The sequence below is a fragment of the Protopterus annectens genome, chromosome 5.part0, assembly GCF_019279795.1.
Source record: "Protopterus annectens isolate FY-2018-M chromosome 5.part0, PAN1.0, whole genome shotgun sequence".
Lineage (NCBI taxonomy): Eukaryota > Metazoa > Chordata > Ceratodontiformes > Protopteridae > Protopterus > Protopterus annectens.
In genome coordinates this window covers 471,324,820-471,352,010 of record NC_056735.1, presented here as the reverse complement: position 1 = coordinate 471,352,010, position 27,191 = coordinate 471,324,820, and the positions used below count along the sequence as shown (strand labels likewise).

At 38.0% G+C, this 27,191-nt stretch overlaps 1 protein-coding gene across 1 annotated transcript in view; it reads left to right on the top strand.

The window, feature by feature from the left end:
* The window catches only part of TMEM47 (transmembrane protein 47), a 662,113-nt gene that overhangs the window by 470,708 nt on the left and 164,214 nt on the right, over positions 1-27,191 (top strand). The window lies entirely within an intron of this gene.

Below are 27,191 nucleotides of genomic sequence, written 5' to 3'. Positions count from 1 at the left end.
AACGTATCTTATTCTTTTTTTAATGTAAGGGTGGTGAAACTGTTCAGCCTCTTCCTCCCAGTCAAAGAGACACAGGGTTCTATTCCAAGATGTCTCTGGTTTTTCAGGAAGGAGTGCTATTGGAGGCCATTCTGGATCACTCCTTTCTTAACAGTATTCTTTGGGTGGGGGGGTCCCCTCTTTCAAAATGTTATCTCCTCAGTTCCTTTTTCTTTTTCTTCACCTTTATGCTTTTCTGGTCTAGCTGTTCCTGAAGGATGCTTATCTTCACATTCATGTCCTTTAAATATTTATGGCCATCTGTTTCTTCCTCATATTTTACAGCTCCAAGAGTCTTAACTAAAGGTTTGGCTGCATTCATAGCTTACTACAGACTGCATGGTAGCAAGCTTTTCCCCTCTCTGATCGATCTTATCATTCAAGTTCCTTCCCAACAACTTCTTCTTCAGAATCTCCACTTTACCATGTTACTGCTACAAAGTGTGGGGTTCACCCCCAGTCTCAAAAAAAATGTTTGCTGACATCTTTACAGGATCATGTTTTCCTGGGATGCAGAATTCTGACCCTGCCTATGATGGCTTTTCTTCCTTTTCTCAAGGTCATCTTTCTTCCAGTCTCTACTTCCTTTGCAAGTTTTTTCTGCAAATGAGTCTCTTTGGATTCTGGGATTCATGACTTCCACCATTCTTATGGTTACTTTCACATCTTTTTCTTGGAAAGGGATGTTTCTGCATGCTTATCTCCCTCTTCCTGTGTTGACCAGGGTGTCATTGAAGATCATGTGGGGCAGACCAAAAATCTTGTTGGTGACTTCCTTTTTGCCCAGATAACATTGCTTCTAACTTGTTTTATCTGGCCAGGAGCAATCATCATAATTAACTCAAAAGATGGACCTTGTCACATAGGACAAGAGTTCCTTTTCAACACCAGTTTTCTGAGGACATGCTTTTTGTTTTGCAGGAAGCCAAAAAACCCACCACTAGAAAATTTTATGTTGCTAAATGGAAAAAAAGTTTGTCATTGGTGTCACAGACATGAACCAGACTCTCTTTTAATGAGTATTCCTTCGCTCTTTCTGTCTGTGTGACTTACTCAATTCTGTATTATCATATTCTTCTGATAAAGCTCATCTGTCAGCCATTTATTTTTGTCTGCCTTGTATTTACTTCTTTCTCCAAGTTTGAAGTTATACAATTTTTCAAAAGCATCCTTCACATTAGCCCTAAGGAAACCCATTCTGCCTTCTTGGGACCTTAATTTTGTTTTTGTAAAAATGTACTTAACCTCCCTTATTACCTGCAACTTCCTTTACTTTGCAGTTCTGTACTTGGACTGTTTTGTTGCTGGCTTTTACTTCTGCTAAGAGGGTCTCTGAATTCAAGTCCCTCATGGCAGTCCCCCCCTTTTTTGTTTTTTTCACAGAGATATTGTTTCTGTTTGTACCAGTCTTTCTTGTTTGCCCAAGGTGGTCAATGACTTGTCATTAAATCAATCCATTCACCTTCCTTTTCCCTTCACCTCTGAATTCTGGTGAAAGTATTCTATATAGTTAAGATTTGCATAGACAGCTCAGATATTATGTGGATAAAACTAAAGATGTCAGAAAATCTAAGCAGCTGTTTGCTTCCTTTCATGCAAGAAGTTGGGTTTGGCTGTTTTTAGGCAAACCGTCTCCTCTTGGATTTCTAGGACCATTTTCTGTTTTTTTTATTCATGGTAAGCAGCTTTCTTCTTCTGTTCATGCTTTTTCTCCAAGGGCAATTGACTCTTCTGGTGCTTTTTTCAAGGGTCTGGATGCTTGATCCATTTCATAAGCTGCTGCTTAGTCTTGTGTGCATACTTTTATTAAACACTACAAGACAGATGAAGTGTATAGGGCCACAGCTGGTTTTGCCAGGGCCATCCTTCAAAGTTTTTTGGAGGATTCTTTGGTTGCTTTCTCTACCCTTCCTTTATAGTAGCTTTTGTTCTCTGTCTTTCCTAAGGAATACTGCTATAGTAATAAGGAAAGACATACTACAATTGTATCAGAGCTTTCCTTAACAGTAGATGTCCTACTTTTTTTTCTGTTGCAGTATTTTGCCTCTCCCTCCTTCCCCATTCTTGCTCTGTATTTTCTTAAACTCTGGCTGAGGGGTTCTTCTTTCTTCCCTTTCTGGATGCACATGCCTTTTACTTTGTTCCTCTTGGGTTGCTGTGGTTCTCCTGGAGCAGTTCACTTTAGAGAAATAGGTGCCTGTACATCACTCATGTACCTTATGTCCTGACATAGGACATATGTCTGCTGTACGGTCCCTAGAAGTGTCTAAGGCTTTGGTATGCTGGGCAGATGTATAGCTATCTTTGGTAGGATATCCCTTTCATAAAAAATACTGTAACAATGCAGTTATAGTAAGTTCAAACATAGTGCTTTTTGGTGAGTGACAGGACAGTGGAGTGAGTAAGCATTAAGTGGAAGAGTTAAGTATTTGAGAAACAGAGTGACTCTAGGATTGGTGAGACACAGAATGGGTGCCAAGGCCTTATGTGTGTGTGGGAGTCAGTCGGTCATTTAGACTGTTGTAGTGAACAGAAAGCTAGGTATTGTAGAAATGTCTATAAAAGTAAAGCAGCATTAATAGGTAAGGTAACTAAATCTGACCAGTTGAGTACAGGAAGTGAAATATTTATTGTCATAAGGGAGGCATTGAGCCCTAGTATGGGCTAACAACTTGTAGGAGTTATTTGTTGTTCAGTTATGTGCAAACAAAGAGACAGTGTGTTATCCTAAAAAGGGCAAGGGATAGAAATAAAGATTTAGGACTCCTCAGAAATTCAGAAAGAATTCACAGTTAGTAATAATGTTTCAGGAAACTTGTTTGACTTGTTGAATGAGACTTTCCCTTCAGAAAGAAAACCACTTTTGAAGTATTTTGTGGAGTGGTATCTATTAGGTAAGCCCAGGGTATTCAATTCTAGGTTGGTTAGTAGTATAAGATTTCCTCTGTTGTGTCCTGTGAAGTTCTGGAACATAAGTATTTTAAATGAATTAAACTTGCCTAGGACACAGAATGCTATCAAAGGATAGCCCAGAAGATTACGGTGTATAGCTGAGAAACATCTCTTTGATTTATTTAGCATTCTGCAGGCTGTGTGTCGAGAACAGAATAGAGTGGATGAGATCCGGTGTAGGATGTCTGCTGCTTGCCCACCTACTCCAAAGAAGAGAAGTATTCTCTGTAGACAAGAGCAGTTCCAGGTGCTATTTCAAAATAAAGATGAATACACGTCCTTGCAGTATGTGAAAGCTATCGCTATTCTGTTACAAATCTGAATGAGAACACAAGTACCGGAAATATTGGTTTATGCGTGATGCCAGTCATTTATACGTTAAGATGTTTCAGCAGTTATGGTTAGTTTGTAAATAATGGGAATAATATTATGTATGTAGTGCACTATTAACTTTCACAATGGTGTTGCTGCACTTATCCGCCATTCTGTTGTTTTCAGTGATTTCTTCATGCATATCTGTTTTCAGTGTTGTATGTCCATTAATTTAACGTTCAGTGATTTGCACATTCAAGTATATGTCCTAGATCCAAAATTTTATACATCTATTCTTGCTAATTAATAAAAAAAATTTACAAACTGTAATTTTGGGTTTATATCACATTATCGAAATTCCAAAAGATCGAACACCATAAGCTCGACCTTGGAATCTCAAAATGTGATATACTCGAACACTCAGAACAGCAAATTTTTTCCAAGGGAAAAAATTTGCAGTTCCAAAAATGCACACACACAGCATAAGCACACAAAAATACATAATCCATGCATACACACTTCACAAAACCCTACACTAAACCATACATACACTACTTGCTATCCACTTACCTTAACCCAACCCTAACTAACGCACACTCACCTTACCCGCTCCCTAACCCTAAGGTCCCTAACGCACCCTCACCTTACCTGCTCCCTAACCCTAAGATCCCTAACACACACTCACCTTACCCGCTCCCTATCCCTAAGGTCCGTAACTATCACACACTCACCTTACCTTGGTCCGTTCGCACACTTACCTTAACCAGGTCCGTCACCTTCGCACCACAGTTGAGGAAATAGCAAAGCCGCAGAAACGGCCCACCAAATACTTTCCCTAGGAAAATATTTCATGTTCTGCAGCTTCGCTATTTCAAGCATTCGCTGAATAGGGGTCGATATTATAACATTTGAAGTTTTAAGACTTCGATGTTATAATATAATCCCGTAATTTCACCCCTTTAATCTGATTTTATTATTTCAACTTAAGTGATCTGTCCCTAACCCTGGAAACACTCTAGTAACTAGCTAATAAATACAAGGGAACCTTGTTTGCATTATCTGCAACTGAATTAAACACATTTGGTAGAATAAATCTTGACATCATTTTCAATTCTAAGCAGGTTTAATTTCCTTGAGTTGTTCATAATCTACATTAAGATTTTAAACACAAATTACTCCACAGAAATTGCTGTAATTAAAATGCCTTATTCTCCTCTCCAGATTAAAAATGGTAGCAAGCAAGGTTATCCTTTATCCCCATACCTCTTTAACTTATATTCAAATCTGTATTTTTCTTTCTGAATCAAACAACTAATTATAAAATTCCTAATTTTGTCAATTTTAAAATACCGCTTACTGCTTCTACAGATTAAATCAATATTTACCTTTCTTTCACTAATCCATACATCCCAAAAATTGTACCAACTGTTAAGAATTTATCCAGACTTTCTAATTATAACCAGATTTAAACAAATCCATTCTTTTACCTATATGACAGAAAAAAAACTACTTTTTGGACCTATTCAAACTAGATTGGCTTAAAATTATTAAATTTCATGCGCACTTAATTATAAATGTTTTAGACAAAACAGTTTTGTGCCAATCATACTAACACCTGTAAAGGCTGCTTCAACATACTCATAGAAATTAAAAGATGGAGTGGTGAGCAATTGTTATTTCCCTCAAAAAGCTGCTATCCTTAAAATGAACATATTTCTATGGCTATTTTACTGTATTTGTTGCATAATCAAATTTCCTATAGGATTATTCAAAACTATAGTTCCATCAATGGTAAAATGTATTTGCTATCCCAAACCTGATAGAATTTCATACCGGAAATAGTTTCTGCAAATCAAGGTGTAATGGGGTTACCAGACCTATGCACTAACAATCTTATTATAAATGCATCTAGATTACTAAAAGTAGTTAATTTCAGTCCTAAAGAGGAGAAATTGGGGCCTGTTTGGTTGCATATCTGATGCAGACAAATTAAACTATTGAATGCAACCACATAGCGACTCAATTCCTATATTCAAAAGACAATAAGTTACCAAAAATACAGTTTGTTTACTCACTTATTTCATTATTCCAAAAATTGATGAAATCCCTAAAATTTGAAAAAATATAAATAATATTTTAGCCATTTCATAAAAATCCCATTTAAATAAACAATAACATGGTTCATTTACATTTCCACAAATCAAGAATAGCTTAGTATGAGATATATTGGCATATGATAAATGCTTCACTTACTCAAATAATGCATAATTGGGGGTTGACTATTGGATATCTACCTACTGCAAGACAAATTTATATTCCTTTAAGGATATGATTTCAATACAGTAAAGAACTTATTCTAAAGACTAAGTTTGATGGTAAACCTGTGTCTTCGGTATCTAAATGGGTAGCAAAGTACAGACTGAATAATTAATTTCTTTTTTATCGTTATGGTTCAGATATTGCAGCTTATACCTAATGAAATTAACAAAACAACACATTTTCAGTGTAAACATTACTTGTATGCCTTTAAAAAACATAGTACACACAGTTCATGATAGTATACAGTGCTTATTCCTCACTTATTAAAAGAGCTTTGTTTTATCCAGCAATTCCTACAAAATGTTTGACTTGTAATAATGATTCTAAAGATGTTCTACATATCTTTGGGAATGCAAACATGTTAATAATTATAGCAACTTCAACAGCAGGAGCTGTTATGTAAATTTCCTAACCTGGATCCCATTATTAGAATTTCTGATCCTACATGTTCTCCTTTTAGTATCAACTCTTTGTACTGAGAACACTAATTGTGGCTTTCATGTTTATTAAATTTTATATTACTAAACACTGGCATGACCTTTCAATTTTAAACTGGGGAGAGCTTTTACAGATAGTATATAAAATATTTAGAGCATTCAAATTAATAATTTCTTCTAAGAATGATCTTACTGAACCACTTAAGTCTTGGTCAGAAATCATAGATAACATTTTCCAATCATTTATATCTTGCAGAGGTATTTCCCCATCAGCATTTAATTTAGGTAATGTTAGATTCATTGAAGAGAGAGAGACTTGTCAGTGTAGTTCTTCTGTTGTTCTCAGCATTGTTTTATCGGTTTCTGTGTGTTTTCTACCCCCCCCCCTTATTTATTTCTCATTTGATATTTTTTATGTATTGTACACGTTGCAAAAACTTTACAATAAAAATGTGTTTGGAGAAAAAAAAATCAGTGCTTGCTACATCTAGTTAGCATGGTTTACGGACACACAGGAGATGCCAGACTAATGTAAAAGAAAGTTAACACTGTCATGCATTCACTAGAAAGAAGGTATTACAATAGCAAACATCAAAGATGAGAAAAGCATACACCCCCACATACACAGAGGAAAGGTAGATCTTGCAGGCAAAGTCATGATTAGCTGGGCTCTAGCCTGGTGTCCACATGTAGAGGTGTGGTATGGAAATACATGCAAAGTTTTTCTCTGTTTGCACTGAACATACCATGTTGTATGAGGGAAAATGCAGAAACAACCACAGAATATCAGATATATGTATATTTCTGCAGCAGGGGGGATGTGCAGTCCATATAACACACAAACTTGTACATGTAGGGAGGCTAGAGTTGACCCAAACATAGACAGAGGACAATGTCAGTAGGCTAGACAATGCCAAAATTAACAAACTATCCTCAACTATAGTCAAATTAAATAAATATTATTCTGTAATGTATAAATATACAAAATCATAAAACAGCTCATGAGACATACAGGATGACACATGACTTTAATATTACAAAACAACCCATAAGCAAATACCTAATAAAGAAACTCTGTAGTCTTTTTATTATCTTATGCCAATCACCAGCTAAGTCTAGATGTTGTAAATTTTGAGTAGCCACTTGAACCAAGATGTGAGAGCACAGATATCACCAGGTGAGAATTCAGTAGAAACAGTGATAAAAATGGGGGGGTGAAAACACACTAATGGCCGGACTGCAGAAAGAAAGAAAGAATGCCATCATATGACTATAGAGTTCTGTCTACCTATTACATTCCCTGCATCCATCCTGTAATGCACTATTAAACATTAGCCACCTTCTAACACCCATGAAACACAGTGTAAGCATGCCCCACCTTATAGTTCCCATAATGTAGCCATGTTCTTCCATACTTCACAGTAAACCAGTTACTTGTCTGAAAAAGAAATGTATGTTAGCAGTAATTTCAAGAAAACTATGTCTTTTTATGATTTCCATCATCATATCACTGATAATTTTCCTTCCTTTTTCAAAGGGTCTGGAACTGTTACATTGAAGGTCAGCACAGTAGGCAGCAGACTGGTTCTCCAGCTCAGTTCTTAGTTGAGGTGCCTTCTGTGTGGAGTCTGCATATCCTCTCTGTGTTAGTGCAGGCTCTCTCTGGGTGCTCCTGTTGCCCCACATTCCAAAGACATACTGTAGGTGGATTGGGCACTCTAAATTGGCCATAGGTTTGCATGTGCATGTGTGTGTGTGGTATGGAAGAACAACTGCAGCTGGGCTTTCCATCCAGCAGTGAGAACATTAGCTCTAGATGATTCACTGTTTAGGTGATGCCCCATTCTCATGTGCAAAAACAGAAAAAAAGAGGTTGTGGACGGCTCGATGGAAGTGTTATACTGAGTCATTTCTAACAGCTATGCTTCATACTTATCAGAGATAGTGACTCTTTACCTTTTACGCTAATAACAGGCACAAACTGCCTTTCTAAAGCTACCATGTATGTTCACTTAACATGATGGGACCATTACTGCTGTCCTTATATATTCATTTATTTGCTTAAATCACCTGCTCATGACTGTTTCTTTCTGATGAAGAGGACAAGATTCAAATTTTTACCTCAGACCTTTAACCCTCCTTTTCTGAATACATTTCCAGTAAATGAATAATCTTACTCCTTTTTTTAGTGTTTCACTTTCAAAAATAGTATCAGTTGACAAATCATGCATTGCAAAAAGTGGGCTTGTATGGACAGAAATATCCGTCATTCTGCACAAATATTCCTTCTTATCAAGCATTATAGATTAACATAGTATCAACATATAATAGGTAAAACATATAAAACACTTTCTGTGTATGCAAGGCAGATATGGACAGCAGAAATTTAATTTTGTATTTGTCTGTTTACATGTTTGTTTATTTGTGTAATGTTCACAGCAGTTCTCTAATGGCAACCTAAATATCCATCCTTACTGAGTTTTAACTGTTCTACAAGAAATGTTACACTGCTGTTCTAAGTCTGATTGTTAAGCACTGCCTCTTTTCTAACTTGAATCCTCTGGTACTGATAAAAGAAATGCACATATGCAAAACTTTCAATCTAATATGCTTCAGGACTAGAACCAAACATTTGCATAACAGGTGTATCTTCATGCCTGTGGAAGGGTCCAGCATGATTAGGTGGGGCAGACTTTTGTATTGCATCATGGATATATAGAGGCAGGGTGTGTCTTGCAGTGCAGCATGGGTATGTTGATGTGAACCATGTTCTTTCATGAATGTAAAGAGCTGGACATGATTCAGCAATGCATCATTGAATAGATACCTGTCAACTGTACAGATTTTCGTAGAATGTCTAGATTTTGTCCTCATATTTTTGGGCTGTTTTGCATAAAGTTGTGGTTTTCTGGCAAATTAGTGTTAAATCATTAAAGACTGAAGTTAGAAAATAATGACAAGCATTTGAGTTTTAGACTTCCTAGCCTTCAAAAATTCATGCTAATGCAAAACCTGTTTATTCTATCAACTTTCTAGGTTTGTAAAAGTAATATTTAAAAATTGTCCTTATTTTTGAGCTTTTGTCCCACTTTTATTTATGGCTTTGACCAGATTTCTTGCCCCAAGAGGTTGAGAAGTGTGGGTTAGATGCTGAAACAGTTGCACAAGGCAATAAGTGTATAAACAAATCATCTATGATGCAGTTTTCTGCTTCATTAATTTTACTGTGTTGAATAGTCACACCCTATGTTTAATTCTCTAAAGTAGAGAGATATAGATATTAATTACTTATTTCCAGCTGGGTAAGGGCAGTTTTTGTTCAGATTGTTAGCACGACCATGTCCTGAAGTTTAACTTTCCCTAGACAACAAACAGTACTTCATTGGCACATAAATATTTATGCAAATAAATATCAGCGAGAGTTGTACATGAAAAGGCACAGTAAAGCAAATTAAAAACACAAAACAGAACAATGCATTGAAAAGGGCATTAACAAGCTAACAAATCATACAGCAAAAGAGAGGAAAAAATTAGCTGATGAGTCCATAACAGAACAAATGTTTGCAGTGAAGAATGTATATAGCATAACTATATAATGAGACTGTGCACAGTTTTTATGACAGCACCCAAAATCTCTCTCTGTGACCAGTATGCTTCCCTGGTAGCGAATCACATCTTCTTTGAATAGACTTTTGTTTCTGTTTTTTTTTTTTTTTGTTCATTTTCTTTTGGAATGTACTGTGCATGAAGGGAAGTCTGCTTGCAAGCCTGTTGATAACTGTGTTTACTGAAGAGTGGCTAGCAGTGAACATGTCATAAACCACATGATGTTAGTAGTTTCTGTTTTTGTCCACAATTGTTCTCCATTTAATGCAAGACTGGTTTGAATGATAAAAGTCACGTGCTCTGTCTTGGTGTTAATAGAGAAGCCAGTACATCTAAAGAGCCTGAATTATTATTCCTAATCTGCTGAGTGGATGCCTCACATGTAGCACATCACTTAAATATTTCTGTAAGTATCTGTAACAGTTCTGGATTGAGTACAACACTGGATAGTTTGAACCCTAAGACAATTAACTACAATACTGTGTTGGCTTGAAGTATAAAACATCTCATAGGTTTATCTCAAAAGCCTTTTTTCTAGACATTTCTTTCCTTGAATGATGAAAGAGCCAAATAGATTGGCAATACCTTGGACTGAAACAAAATTGTTAGTACTAAGTATATACATTTTATACATAGTTGTTTCCAGACCAATACTAATTTGTTTTCCTGTACAAAAGGATTACACTGCAGTTGCCATGGATATACCTCTCTTGGAAGGCTTCTTTGTTACAAATTAACTGCACTGCAGATAAGAACTATAGGTTCATGCTGATTGTTCCATTGGTGCCAACTTCCATGTTGGGTAGCTAGATTTATTCATACGGAAAGCAATTTTTCTATTGCTATGTTTCTCAGAAGGGGAGAATTTTTTGACTTTTTTTTGGACTGCAGTAAGTTCTTTGGACTGTTGGCTTGCTTTCTTGATATCTTATTTCTTTCTCTATTGCAATGGCTGGAACTATTGTTCCTTTAAAGTCATTCCCTGGATTTTGTTTATGGATGAGAGACTGAAAAATCTTTTCATTGGTGCATGTTTGTAAAATATAAGACAGTGAAGTATCCCTGATGCTGTGAACAGTGAGATCTGGTGGCAATCTGAAATGTAATTTGGACATTGCAATAAGAATGGTTTGCTTTATGCATATGTGTGTGTGTGTGTGTGTGTGTGTGTGTGTGTGTGTGTGTGTGTGTGTGTGTGTGTGTGTGTGTGTGTGTGTATACATTTACAGTTTGGCATTTATATTTACTTCAGCATATAGGGCAGCCACGGTGGTGCAGCGGTTAGCATCACCACCTCACAGTAAGAGGTTCTCTGGTTCGATTATCAGCTGGGGTGCCTTCTGTGCTGAGTCTGCATGTCCTCTCTGTGGTTGCATGGGTTTCCTCTGGGTGCTCCGGTTTCCTCCCACATCCTAAAGACATGCAGTAGGTGGATTCGATACTCTAAATTGTCCCTAGGCATGAGTGTGTGTGTGTGCCTTCTGTGGAAGGTTGGACACCGGACTGGCAACTCGACACCATAAAACTCCACTGCCAATCATGAGCAGACAGATGATCCGCTGTGGCGACCCCTTACTGGAAAAAGCCGAAAGAAGATAGTGTATCCAAATAGCATCATTTTATTGTATGATTTTATTTAGTTGTCTAAATGCAATAATGTTTAAATGTTGATTTATGTAATGTCCTTAGGATTTGAGCATATAAATAAACTTGAGTTGAACCAAATTACATTCCTAAGACTGCATCACAAAACTTGATATGTCCACTACAGAACTGTGGATTTTGAAAATGGCATACATTTTGGATGTCTTCTGGCATATGTTTATGTGACTACTAAATGCTCAATATTAATACCTATGTCGATTTATGGAAGTAGAAACCATAATGCTGAGCGTGGTTCCTTGTGTTCCATAAGTCAGAGTTTGTCATCCTTATTTGCAGTTTGCCTATTCTACTGCAGTTGTGGTAATTATACATATTAAGGGAATATTTACTATAAAAACTTTGGTTGTGAACATAGAAATATGTGTTTTTTTAAAGCTTGTTTTTACCTGTTCTGCCATTTCTCAGCTGTTGCTTGAAAGTGGATTGTTGTTACTTTCTATTACTGGAGTATCTGAGAGGGTAATAAATCAGTTCAAAAATACTGTTCGAGTAAGGGAATGCATACTGCTCTTTTCCAAGACACATCAGCAGTATTCAATTCGATACTTTTCTTCACATTTGCTGACTACTGGAACAAACAAGTCTCCATCACACCTGGTGCCCAGACCATAAAAATGAAAAAAAAAATGTTCTTTTTCTTTTAAATTTGGGTTTTAGAACCAATAAATAGATAAAACCTATTGCAACAAATACAACAGGTGGCTTTCTACAGTGAAGTACCACACATTGAGAGTTGAAAACTTCAGTCTTACATCAGAAGTTCATTATCGGTAATCAGATTCTGAATCTGCTGATCACACCCCCTGACACCTTGCCCTTCAAGCCATCTTAGCTTCTCCTCTGAATCCAGACACATTGCTGAAAGGCATACAGAAAAAGTAGGTGCTTTAAATTGTTTGTTCAAAACATTAGTACATGTGGTGATCATTACATCCCACTTTTTCTCTTGGTTTCTTGCAATGTTTTACATACAATCTAAGAATTAGTTAGTATCGTTTTTTAGAATCACCTTAGTTAGTGTGTGTCTCTCTCTCTACCCATGTTATTTTACACATCACCTTTTTGTTGTTACTTTTGTCTTGTTTTTGTCTAGGTCTATCAGGGCTTCTCGCTTGTGCTCTGCAGAAAAAGTAATAACACATGACTAGCCAGTCCATGTCCTATTAATATAAAATCTAATCATGTGCAATTGATCACAGTGTTTAACTGGCAGTCTGTCATATATGAAGACAGACTACTAGGATGTCCATTTGTGAGGATCTTTCTGGATTGATTTTATGCTGAAAATATTTCTTTTGAGCAGTAAAAGTTGATAGAGCCCACTGCAGAATGCATTTATTGTTTATTTTATGTACCAAGTTTGAAGTGTGTGTGGGTGGGTGGTTTTGTGTGTGTGTGTGTGTGTGTGTGTGTGTGTGTGTGTGTGTGTGTGTGTGTGTGTGTGTGTGTGTGTGTGTGTGTGTGTTGGGGGAGGGCTGCTACCAGCAACTTTATTATGGCTGTGTATTTACTTCTTTAATGATAACAGGTAATTGCCAGAAATGGTTACCCGTATGGAGAGACAGTCAGTAGATGGAAGAACAGGACAGTTAGGATGACCATTGCTATTGCCTTGTTGATGGGGGGGGTGTAGATTGGAGGCAAAGCGCAGTGTCTCTAGCTACAGGTTGGTATATATATATATATATATATATATATATATATATATATATATATGCTGTGATCTTGTTTTCTTATTTCTTTTTTTTCAAATTTTCTGTGAGGAAACCAGGTAAACCTGAGGGCAGTAGTAATAGTTTACATTACTCATAGCACTATATGTTTGTTTTATTTCATTTTTATGCAATCAACATGGGAGTGTATTCTATATAGACAAGTGGAAATATATAACTAAGGCTGTTTCACAACTTTTAGCAGTTACACATTAGAGTTACTTGTCAGAAGTATCTGTCTGTCTGGGGGCTAGGCTGTGTATTAAAGCAAAGGGCATTTACATTATTCAGGCAAAACTGTCATTTATATGGCTAGTTTGGGGGGTAAAATAGGGCAAGTGTAACTATCCACTAGCAAGACATTCAAACTCCGTGTTTCTTTTACTTTCCTCGCAGTCATATATCAGATGTGTACACAGAAGGTAGATGTCTTTTTGGGGAAGGGTTGAAAAAGCATGACACACACATGAAAACATAAGATTGTTACATGACCACTGCCAAGAAAAAAAATTATTAAGATTCGTAGAGGGTCGCCATATGTGTCTAAAAGCAGGATGTTGAAATACTGTATTTTGGTGTTTTTTTTTTTCTAAGAGAGAATCGAGGGTAGGTGATGCATGAAACCAAATAACACTTACAGGATCTCCTATGTATTATTATTTGTATGGTTTGTTGCACACAACATCTTCCACATGGCCACATACATGATTCCTTCAAAGTCAGAAAAAAAGTACCGTGTCAGAAGGGGCACATTCCACTGAGATTTTGTGTGTGTGTGTGTTTGTGTGTGTGTGTGTGTGTGTGTGTGTGTGTGTGTCCATGTGTGTGTGTGTGCATGTTGTGTGTTCTTCCCAAGTATCTTTCTAGAGGTCCCTGAAATTTTTACTGTGCACTTTCATCATGAAACTGACATATGGCATCTTATTTACAGCTAGTTTAATAGCTTTTCAGAGCTTTTGTTGTCACAGTTTGGCATTGTGCTAGGTGTCAAACTGGTGGCTGTTTGAACTCTGCACAAAAGGTGAGGTAGTACTAATGGCCAGAATATATGTAAACTACATTCTCATATGTCAGAAATAAAAATCTTATATATTTTAGAATGTATATGTGTGTGTGCGCATATATATATATATATATATATATATATATATATATATATATATATATGTGTGTGTGTGTGTGTGTATATATGGGTCTGCTTCATTTCACTGAAAACTCATTTCACTGAAATTCATGTTGTTGACAACTCATTTCACTGAAACTCAGCTGCCTAAGCACAATTCACTGAAAGCTCACTTCACTGAAAACTCATTTGACTGAATCTCATTTCGCTGAAAGGTATATGCCCTGTTCCCCACTGCAGTGCGATCCTGGAGTTAGTGTATATTGTAAGGGGAGTGTGGGGGGCATGGTCCCCCACATAGTTTGGGTATATATTGTCTTCTGAAAAGCGTTATTCATTCGACTTGTAAGTATCCACGTCTATGGTTTGCAGTGTTTAAAATAGGTAGGGGGGCTATGCCACCCATACCCCCCAATGTGTAGTCTGTTTCTTACACTGATCTTAATATGTCTATCTATCTCAATTAAATCAAGCAGTGCTTCCCTTAGATCATGTTCTTCTAAACTAAGGGCACAATCTTTGTTCTCCATTTCCTGCAGGCGTTCTATAGCAAGTTCCTGAAAAACTTTCTTTGCCATATTCTCTTCAGCTTCACTGTGCGTCATCCATTGCTGTTTCATATGGGAACTCATTGTCCTATCACTCCACAACATTGAGTCAGAGTTGCCACAGTTTCCTCTTCCTTCCCTTGCTGGACAACTCCAATTGAACTTTTGTACTGGTTTCTTACTGAAGGCTCCAAAGTATCTTTGTATAGAAACAGATCAGATGCTTCCAGCTCCACTGCTTTCTCCTTAATTTGAGGATTCATTATTCTATCATGCTATGATGTTGTAATTTGAGGATTCATTATTCTATCATGCTGTAATGTTATCAGAGTTAAATTTTCTACACTAAATCCTTCAATTCACAGGTATTCCATAACTTCAGTTTCTGTTTTTTTTTTTATTTTTTCCATTACTAATCCTCTTTTCTACTTACTCCCTTTGTTTTCTTATATTTGTATGGTAAAAGTTTGCATATCTGCTTGCCTTTGCCTGTATTTCTCTTCAAATGTGCTACTTTGTTATATTATTTTTCCTTTCTCCTTTGCGTAAATATTGCAACGTATTAAATCTGTTTATTCCACATGTCCTTATTTCTTCTTCAGATGTCTCCCACTCCTCCTGTTTTTCCTTACATGGGGGATTCAGTGTTCTATCATGCTGTGACATAACCTGTGTTAGAGTTAATACACTAAATCTTTCACTTCGCAGGTATTCCATAACGTCAACTTCTGTTTTTTTTTTTTTTTCTTAAACTCCCGCCTTACTAATCTTCTATTCTACATTCCACCTTTGTGATCTTATTTTTTGTATCGCAACATTTTCCATATCTGGGTGCCCTTGCCTGTATTTCTCTTTCAATATCTTTGGAGATACTTTTTGTATTAATTAATTCGGCTTTCTCCTTTGCATAAATATTGTGTCATATCAGATTTCTTTCTTTACCATATCCATATTTCATTTTTATACATTTCAAAAATCTTTACATTTTGTACTTTATATTTTCACGCTTCCTCAGTAACTTATTTTTCCAAACAACCCAATGTTTCTTGGTGTATACGATGTTTATCATGAATTTTTTATATTAACGAACACAAATTTGCTTTTGACAGTTTTTCTTGTCTAAGTATTTATCTTTTCATTCATTTTTCTCTGAATCTTTTTGTACGTCTTCTGTCTGGGAATTTTGGGCTTCTTCCATAATAGTAACAATACATAATTTCTTCTGTATCCTCAATAGTTCACTGTATCATCTTCATGGCTTTTTTTTGGCCTATCGTTTTTTGTAATTTTTTGTCAACTAATACTTTTACAACAGGGGGGCCATCCTTCCCCTGAGCCTGGTCTAATCCCCATTGTAGAAATGTTTCCATATCTTGATGATTCTACACTGTAATGTTTTCTACTCCTGGCGCCGGTGCTCCTAATGTTGGACACTTTTTGTTTATCCTGGAACTTGTGCAGCCAGCTGTCTTTTTTTATTTTTAACCTACTTTTGTTCATGATATATGATATATAAAATACAATCTATATATCAGTGTCATCTTTTTTTAACACCATTATTGAATTATCATCTGTGACATAGGCAAATTTGTATTTATGTAAAAGTAATCAAATCGTATTAAATTAACATTAACAGACATTATCCTTCACATATATTGCTATTTATCATACAACGTAAGCAACATTAAATACATTATTTAATTCCTACCCATTTGTTTTAAACAAGAAACATCTTTATTAAACCATCATAAACCATCACTTATGACATACGCAATCATACATTTATATAAATGAAAATGAACCACACCGACACAATCCTAGTTGTAAGCATTTTACATCAGAAACCATACTGTCAATCCCACTTGCAAACATTATACATCACTTATAATCTACCCAATCATTTTCAGTCAGGCATGACATAGCTTATTTAAGTCCTGCCTTCTTTTAAACCTCATTCCTTACCTGTGCGTATTGTTCCCACAATTTCCATTTTTTTCCTATGTAGTTTGCTCCTACCCATTTCTAAAGATTTCAATTCCAGTTATTTTACCTCTATTACTATATTCACTGTCAGCTTGGTGAGGTTTTATAAAACAGGATCCACCTTGTGAAGGTACTCACCAAAACTTGAAGATAAATTCAGTTTCAGCAATACTACTCTCCTTTGCTTGCTGATTTTATTCTCTCGCTCCATTTGGACCATTCATCTCTGCAGTCAGATCCTTCATCTCTCCATTAGCCTGTGAGGAATAAAAAATATACATATATGTATATCTCAGATCCATTATTAGAGTGAGTTGTTTACTAATATTCCCTTTCTTCTGCTTAGGTAGTTTTATGTTTGAGGGTAGCTTATTTTTTTTTTAATTTTATTTTACATTTGTTGACTGGGAATGTCTGACTGAGCCAAAGCCCTTTTTCAGCAGAGTCCCCAGGAGAAAAGTTCCTTAATAATACAAACAGTATGTGCTAAAGCTGTCTATTAATACAGAACAATATAAGCTAAAGTTATACAAACAAGTTTATAGAACTAAGTACGGTGATTCAAAACAAGACTCTGTATACTTAAAATAATTAGGGAAAGAAAAAGTAGACAACATAACTGGAAACAAATGTTATTAAAGTAACTGAAAACAGTAACAATGTCTAAATGGGGTTATTACAGAAAAGGGAAAATATTAAGATGCTAAAAGGCAGGAAGAAGGAAGGAAAATAATAAAGGAAAGTGTTGAGATGATAGAAGGGAGGAAGAAAGGAATGAGTAGGATAAAGGAATCAGAGGTAGGTGGAAGATGGAGACAATGGAGAGAGGTAAGTTAGCTAGGTGGTTATTTTCAGGGAGGGTGAGAGCAATAGCAGATCCATTGTTGTTTAAAATACTCTTTTATGGCCAACTTAAATTGCTTGGGATGCTTCAGATTTCTGATATCAAGAGGGAGTTTGTTCCATACTATAGAAGGGAAGTAGCTGTATATGTTTTGGCCTGATTTAGATTTAGGTTTATAAATGTCTAATAGATTAAGGGAAGAGCTCCTGAGATTTCTTATAGGGGAGTAGTAAGAGATGAGAGAAGACAGAGCTGGACAATAATCTGGCTGATACAGAATTGAGTGAATGGTTTGGAGCTGTAAGAGTAGGAATAGTGGGGAAGTTCAAGGCAGTTTAAGTGTTTCAGGGATAGATAGTGGTGGGATTTATAGGTTTGTTGAGCAGCAAATCTGGCTGTATTGTGATATGTTGACTCAAGCTTGGTTAGTAGAGAGAGGTTTAGATTAGTGAGAATTTGGGAGCAATATGTAAGGCAGGGTAGGAGGTAAGCATGTGAAAGTGTGATTCTAGTTTCATGGGAGAGGAATTTTTTTGTTTCTGCATGAGTCCTAATTTCTGATGAGTTTTCTTGATGCAAAGATGTATGTGATGATCAAATTTTAGCTGATCATCACTGGCAACACTTACTTGATTCAACTACAGTAGAGTCATTGTTAAGTGACATTATAGAAAAGGAAGATTTGATATGGTTAACTGTTTTGGGGAGAAAGAGTGGAGGTTTTGTCTTTTTAGGGTTGAGGATGAGCTGATTGTTGGTGAGTCATGTCTCTACTGCATTGAAGGAAGATTGGGTGGCAGATAGTTCAGAGGGATAATTAGCTATGGTAATGACTGTAGAGTAATCAGCATATTGAACTATGGAAGAATGTGGACAGGAGGAATAGAGTAAGTTGGTGAAGAAATTAAAAAGTAGTGGTCCAAGAATGGATCCTTGAGGGACACCCATTTTTATTGGAAGAAGTGTAGATAGAGCAGAATGCCATTTGACAGATTGGAGTGTGTCTGTAGGATAGCTAGAGAACCATGCAACAGTGTTGGGGGAGAAATTAATATCAGACAGTTTGTTCAGGAGCAGAGAGTAAGAAACTGTATAACAGGCCTTTGAGAGATCAAGGAATAGACAGGAGATAAGATGTTCTTTGTGTTTCACTGTTGAAGTCATTACATTTGGGTTATCTCCTTTCAGGTAGCCCTCAGTCGGCCTGATTAACAAAGTCTTTGGTCCTGCGTCGGTTGCTGTCACTTCTTCTATGATGTCAGGTCGTCAGGGGTATAAAGCATGCAGCCAACGCCATTACATCAATCTTTCTTGCCGTGTGGTGCCCAAAGCAAAAGCAATTTGCAAGTGCCGGTCTACCTACTCCTGAAATTTTCGTTTTCGAGTTTCAGAACCGAAGTCTTCAACTAAAGCTAAGTACTCCATTGGGGAAACTTTTTCTTGTTCCTTACCGATGTCAGTAAAAGTTAATAATTGCATTACTTGTGGAAAGCAAATACCTCATAAAGATTTTCATTCGTACTGTATTCCTTGCCTAGGCCCTGACCACGGCATACCTTACTGTCAGTTTTGTGCTTTATTTAATCAGCGCACTATCTGTCATCGGCATATTTTCGCCTCTAAATATTTCGATTCTCGGTTTAATTATCCAGAAATGTCATCGGTTAGCCATCCGACTACTGGGATTCTGAAAAAATGCAAAGATAAAGACAGAGACAGGCTGCTGAGGTCCAAAACTGCCGATGACGCTTCTGCTAAGCCAGTCAGCCGGTACTCAGTGAGGCGTTTTCACAGTCCCTGATACCCACTACTTCTGATTCTCAGGCCTCTACTGAGACCCATTCAGAGTCCAGTATGCCGCAAGATGCTTCAACTATGGAACCCGTGGATGTCTCTACCTTGGATTGGTCCAGAACCACTGTGCAGACACCAGCTTCTGAGGGTGTATTCAGGCCTACGAACTTGCATTTTAAAATGACGCCTCCTTCTTTACTTAGGCCTAAATCTCCATCCATGCCTAAAAGAACCGACACCCAGGCTACATGCTTAGGCTTCTATGCCTAAAAAGCAAATGATAAGAATGGCTGAAGATCTAATAACTCTAATCAGGGGTAGCCAACCTCCCCCCCTTCTAAGAGGCCTAGGATGGAAGTTGAATATGAATCTTCTGATCAGGATTCTATTGTTTCTGATTCTTCTGATGATCTGGATTTGCCCTTACCTACTTATGAAGATTCTGATGCAGAGGACTCCATTCTCTCTGCTTCCCCTCCTGAGGATTTTTCTTTTGAGGAAACCTTACATACTCTAAGGGAGCATTTCCACTGGGAATGCCAGGATTTTTCTGATTCAAAAAAGAGGCTTAGGGATTTCCTTCTCCTACCTCAGCATAGGCCTTTAGTTATTCCTCCTGTACTGGACATTGTGGATGATGCTTTTTTGGAACCTAGTTTGGCCTCTGATTCCCTGCCTCCTGCTCCCAGAAAACCTGGCAGATACTACAGGGTCCCTGAGTCCCACAAGTTCCTTTTTAAAAATCCTATTGCAGATCCAGAGACTATTTCACAGGGGCCCAATGGCATTAAGGCTTCTACTGCTAAAAATCCTACCCCTTCTGATAGAGACTCCAGGGCACTGGATAGATGGGGTAAGAAGGTTTACACTTCTGCAACCTTGGCCATTAGGGCTTTAAACTGCCAGTTTCATATGTTAAAGTATCAGCAACATGTTATTGGACTGCTTAAACAGAAAATTATGTTGATTCCTGACTGTGTGGTAAATAAATAATTACAGGACTTAATGCATTCTGCTGAACAAGTTGGAAAACATACTTTGTAATGTGGTTTTGATTCATTAGAGGCCTCTTGCAGGGTGGCTGTTACTGGGTGTGTGCTCAGAAGGCATGCTTGGCTTAAGGAGCAATATTTGCCTGATCATGTTAAAGCTAAATTGTTGGATGCTCCTTTAAATCAGGACCGCCTGTTTGGCAACAAGGCTGAGGAAGTTCTTAAAAAGATGGAAGATAAAGCTAAATCTATGCAAACTGTTAAATATTTTTTACAAGTTCAGCCTCCTAGATTAAGTAGGCACTGGCCCTCTAAGAATTGGTCCTTTCCAGACCCTTTCAGGTCTTCTCAAGCCAAACCCAGACACAGCAAAAATCCCAGGTTTCAGTCCCAGGGGACACACAGAACTAAGCAGTGGGGGGCCTCCACTTCCAAATCTGGGAATAAGACTCCCCCCTATGGTAAACTGTCTCAATGACTTTCTTTTAAAATGTCCAAGCACTTATCAACTGACTACCCCTTTGGGGGGAAAGATTGCTCTTCATGCAAAGAATTGGGAATGCATTACCCAGGACAAATGGGTTTTAAATATAGTGTCCCAGGATACAGATTTCACTTCCACACCTTGCCAAAGCCAAGCGGGTGGCCGGACCTACCCTCAAACCAGTGGGCAGAGGCCCAAAAACAAGTACTTTCTCTCTTAAGCATGGGGGATATTCAACTGGTACCAGAAGCAGAAAAGAGACAAAGTTTCTACTCGAGACTTTTCCTGGTACCCAGAAAAGACAATTCATGGTGTCCTATCCTGGAACTGTTACTCTAAACACCTTTTTGGAGATTCCAAAATTCAAGATGCTGACTCTTCACTAATTACTTCCTATGCTAGGCAAAGATCTAAATACTAGATTTAAAAGAAGCATACCTGTACATCCCAATCAGGGAATCTTGCAGAAGATACCTACGCTTCAAAGCAGTTCTTTGTGCTACCCTTTGGCTTATCTACTGCACCCAGGGTATTCACAAAGTGCCTAGCTCCAGTTATTGCATTTTGCAGGCAAAGAAATATTTAAATATACCCATACCTGGACGATTGTCTAATTCAGGCAGAAAGCCAGGACATTCTTTTGAATCATCTGGCCTTTGTACAAAGGGTTCTAACTTGTCTGGGGTACATGATAAATGAAAAGAAATCACACCTGGTACCCTGTCAATAAATTATATTCCTGGGAGCAAGCTTGAATACAATTTCCCAGATGGCTTACCTCATGCCAGAGAAACAAATTCATTTGACAACCTACTTCAAATAAGTGGCCACAGAAACCCTGCTATCTGCAAGACAAATACTGCAAGCCTTGGGGTTCATGGCCTCCTGCATTCTTCTAATTCCATATGCAAGACTGCATATGAGGAAACTACAGTGGTATCTAAAAAGCCTATGGTGTCAACATTCTCAAGACCTAGAAACGGTTATTCCTATCATACCTTGCCTACACCTAGACTTCCTTTGGTGGGTAGAGGCCTGCCACCAAAACAAGGGACTACCTTTCACACCACCCACTGCCGCCCAAACCCTAACAACAGATGGATCAAACTATGCATGGGGGGCTCACGTGGCAGGGAAGTGCATTCAGGGAAAATGGAACCCAAGTCAAATGCACCTGTATATCAATCAGAAAGAAGTGTTAGCTGTACAGAATTCTCTGACAGCCTTCAAGGACCATATTCTTCCAGGACAACTAATGGTAAAGACTGACAACACCACTGTTATGTGTTGCATAAACAAGCAGGGGAGTACACATTCTTACCCCCTTTGCAGACTAGCCATGGCATTGTGGAACACATCCTTGAGCTACCATGTGCACCTACAAGCTCAATTCTTGCCAGGAAAATTAAATACACTGGCAGACAGACTAAGCAGAAACTTCATGAACCCACACGAGTGGAAACTGGAACCAAGGATTTTCAACATGTTGACAAGCAAATGGGGGAGCCCAGATATAGACCTGTTTGCCTCTCCCCAGAACTACCAATTGGACAAATTTTGCACAAGGACTCCCCACAAACGAGCCTGGAAAGTGGATGCTCTGTCCTTCAGTTGGAAAAACCTATCAGTCTATGCCTTCCCCCCTCTGCCTCTGCTCTCCAAAGTACTACTAAAAATTAAACAGGACAAACCAAGGATGATTTTGATTGCTCCAGACTAGCTGTGCCAACATTGCTACCCCCTCCTGCACAGTTTGTCATGGTTATCTCCATAGCACCTGCCTCAGACTCCTTCCCCACTGTTTCAGCAGGAGAACCATATTCTGCACCCTCAGCTTCTAACACTGAACCTTGCAGCCTGGCTAATTACTTAATCTCTCTTTTACCATCCCTCAGCAAACCTGTGATGGATATCATTTTAGAGGCAAGGAGGCCAAGTACTAGAAATTCTTATGCTGAAAAATGGAAAAGATTCTGCGCCTGGAACCGATCTCAAGGGATGAGCACAGCAGCGTCCTGTCTTTTTCCTCCATTAAAATCCATGCCTCAGCCATTTCAGTTCTTTATAACACAGAACTTCCCCTATTCTCTCATCCACTGCTCAAGCAGTTCCTCAGAGGGGCCAAAAATTTGAGACCACCCAGGAGAGCTCCAACCCCAGCCTGGCACCTTAACTTTGTCTTGGAGAAACTCACTCTACCTCCCTTCGAGCCAGCTGCTACTGCAGACTTAAAATTTCTTTCTTGGAAAACAGCTTTCCTTTTAGCAATCACTTCAGCTAGAAGGGTATCTGAATTACAGGCCCTTATGGCAGTGGAGCCTTTCATCATCTTTCATGTGGACAGGTTGTCCAACAGAACCACTTCATGCCCAAGGTGGTATCCAGTCTGGGTCTTAATCAGTCCATTCATTTGCCAACCTTCTTTCCCAATCCACAGAATAAAGGGGAATGGATACTGCATTCCTTAGATGTGCACAGACAACTTAGATTCTACTTGGACAGGACTAAACCTCAAAGGAAATCTGAACAACTGCTGGTGGCATTTGCTGCAGGGGCAGAAGGGAAGGCTAATTCAAAGCAAACCATTTCTAAATGGATAAGCCATTGCATTAATTTCTGCTACAAGCACCATGGAACACCTATCCCCCAGGGGATCAGACTTCACTCCACCATGGCTGCATGTCTTATACCCCTGACGACCTGACATCATGGAAGAAGTGACAGCAACCGACGCAGTACCCAAGACTTTCTTAATCAGGCCGACTGAGGGCTACCTGCAAGCAGATAACCCAAATGTAATGACTGCAACAGTGAATACACTTGAACATCTACATTTATGGTAAGTGTACACAACTGTACTTTTGTGATCATCTCTAAAGAAATAGTGTTAAGGAAGGAGAGAAGAGCAGTAGTGGTGCTATGTTTTGGTCAAAATCCATGCTATGTAGGAGTGAGTAGTTTTTCCTGTAAGAGATGGTGTATGACTTGTGAGTGTATGCATTTCTTTAAGACTTTGGAGAGAGGGGAGAGAAGAGCAGTAGGCCTGAAATTAGTGATTTCTGAGGCGTTATCTCCTTTGTGAATAGGTAGGATATAGAATTGTTTCCAAATGGAAGGAACTTTAGATTCAGAGATAGAGCGATTAATAATGATAGATAACAGGAAAGGAATGAGAGTGAGCAGCAATCTGGAGATAGTATGATCGGATGTTGTCAGCAGATACAGAGCAAGGTTTTAGTCTACAAAGCAGAGTTTTTATGTAGGAAGTAGGAATGGGCTTGAGGCAGAAAATCTTGGGAGAGTTAGTGACAGAGGAAGTCTCAGGATAGTTGGGTGCAGTAGTGTTAGAGAGGTTAGGGGTTAAATAGTTTGGATATCGCATTTATGAAGTAGGTGTTTAAGGTTTTGACAGTTTCATCTGGTGATTTGTCAGGACATGGGTTGGGTGTGGTAGGATTAACTGGATGTAGTATTTGGTTTATTGCATTTCAAAATTTTTTGGATCTAATTTTAGAGTAGTTGGGGGGGTTATTGTAGAATTATTTTTTTTTCTTTATTGATAAGCTGTTTAACCTAACTTCTTTGTATTTTTGTAGGTGAACAGGGTCTTGAGACTGTAACCATGTTTTCCAGGGCCTATGTTTGGGTTTCATAAGGGTGTGAGAAGTTTTTGGTAGCCAGGGAGATATGATTGCTTTAATCCTTATTTTTTGAGTGGTGCAGTGGAGTTTAGGATATCAAGGAAAGTTTTTTCTGAAAGCTTGGACAGCTTCATCAAGTGGGAGCATTGTAAGGAAGTTCCAATTCACTCTAGAGATGAGGGTTATGAATGTTTCAGGTTTGAAGTTAGAGAATATGACAGATGATGTATTTGTGTGGTTTGGGGAGGTGGTTAGTATATCTGAGAACTTTTATAGGTGAGTGGTCACTCAGAGAGTCAGCAAGTGTTTGTGTTATTTAGAGGGATTAGATACACGTTTCCAGTCTATGAGGGTACTGGGAGAGTGAGAGTTATTTAAGTGGGTTGGTTGAGAGATTAGCTGAGTAAATCCATATAGATTCATATGATGAGAGGAGTTTGGGTTATTGAGGGTTATCTAGTTAATATTTAAGTTACCAAGGAGGATGGTTTTGTTGAAAATGTTTTGAGAGAAATAGGAAAAAATGCTTTCCAGCAGGGTTTTTTTATCACCTGGTGGAATGTAAATGGCTACTATGGTGATAGTAGTATAGTTACTGAGTAGAAGGTTGACTGTTAGTATTTCAGTGGGGAAAAGGATGAGATGGAAAGCATAGGATGGGAGATAGTGAGGTAGTCAGAATAGACAATAGCAACTCCACCACCTTTTCTTTTAGTATGATACAGACAGATTAACTTGTAGCCATGAGGGAGAATATCCGTACTTTTCTGTTAAACCCCTACCACTTGCCGCTGGTTTTGCTTTGGCATATTTCACCCATACCAGTTGCTGCTTTTTTTTTGGTTCCTGTTCATAATTGTGTTTAGAACCATTAACCATGTGTCTCATGTAATCATAGCTGTGATTTTTTATGACTGCGATGGATGTTACCACCTGTGTCATGTAATCATAGCCGTGAATGTTATGACTGTGATGGATGTTACACTTTGGGATTTCCCAAGAGATGAAGAAGCGGCTATCCGATTTCTTCAAGAAAAAGGTATTCTTCACAAACAAAGATTGTGTTACAATAAGCACCTCATGAAATTAAAATGTGACTCCAACCCCAAATGGCTAAGCAGCCTTCATTCATGCCTGGAAGAAAAAGGTGTCTGAACACAGACATGGATTTCTGGATCCCTCATCCCTTTCATGACTGCCATACGATTCATTTACTTATGGTGTCTTCAGTTGACATCTATTGAAATTGCCAAGTACAGCTTCAACTCAATCACAACACAGTGGTTGATTGGAATAATTACCTGAGAGAGGTATGTGCCAGTTCCTTGTTATCTCGTCCAAATGTTAAAATCAGTGGCCCCAACAGAGTTTTGAAGATTGATGAAAGCTTATTCACCAGAAGGAAACATAACGTAGGTCTGGTTCTGCCCCCACAATGGGTATTTGGAGGTGTGTTGGGAAAGTAATGAATGTTTCCTTGTTGCTGTTCCCGACCGATCCACACAAATGTTACTGTCTGCAATATAGGAGAATGTAGCGGATGGAAGTATTATATTCTCTGACTGCTGTAGTGGATATAAATCTGAGGAATTGGTAGCTGACAGATACCACCATTTCACCATCAATCATTCCTATCATTTCATTGATCCAGACACTGGGTGTCATACTCAAAGTGTTGAGCACTTGTGGGGTAGTGCAAAGTGGCACAATGAATGTCAAAGAGGCACTGCGCAGCAACATTTACAGTCTTATTTATTTTAATTCATGTGGCGTCACATGCATGCTAGAGGAGAGATGCTCTCTCTATACTAAATGCCATCGTTTGTTTTATACCTGCTGCTTAGTGTTACAGTAATTGCTTTGGACAGTGCAGTGTTTATCAACTACTGCTCTGATCCCTGTTCCATTCATTAAATGTGTTACGTACATTAATTATTGTTATTTATGTTTCCGGTTGTCTTTATTACATGTACTCCATTAACATGAAATACAGATGAATACCTTCTTTGTGTATTTCTTTTTATATCATCTTTGTCAGTGCTGTAGGAAAGAAGGCAATCCAGACTGGCGAGGAAATACCAACAAAACACAGCAGCACGAAGCGGTAGGGATTTAACGGCCACTGTTCTGATCCCTGTTCCATTCACTAAATGTGTTACATACATTAATTACTGTTATTTATGTTTCCAGAAGTCCTTATTGTATGTACTCCATTAACATACAATACACATGAATACCTTCTTTGTGTATTTCTTTTTGTATCATCTTTGTCAGTGCTGTAGGAAAGAAGGCAATCCAAATTGGCGAGGAAATACCACCAAAACACAGCAGCGTGAAGTGGTAGGGGTTTAACGGCTACTGTTCTGATCCCTGTTCCATTCATTAAATATGTTACATACATTCAAAAAACATATGGGATGGTGCGAAGTGAGCTGTAACAAACTCTGAGATGAAACTGTCACAATGTACAAACGATCCAGCGTTAAAAAAACCACAAATTTAATAATGTCATTGAGCATATACTCCATGGACATCTGATATCTCTAGTGTCCATCACACAACTCCCCACCACCTTTGTCGGCTGGTCTAATTGTGATTCTTGTATCATTCTAGTTTCTTAGAGACTAATTTTTCCCTTGTGAGTCAAATTGTCCTCATTCATTCCCCCATGTTTGATGTTACAATTACTATAGTATTTATGTATCTCATCCTCTGTTAATTTTGAATGCTTCATATATAT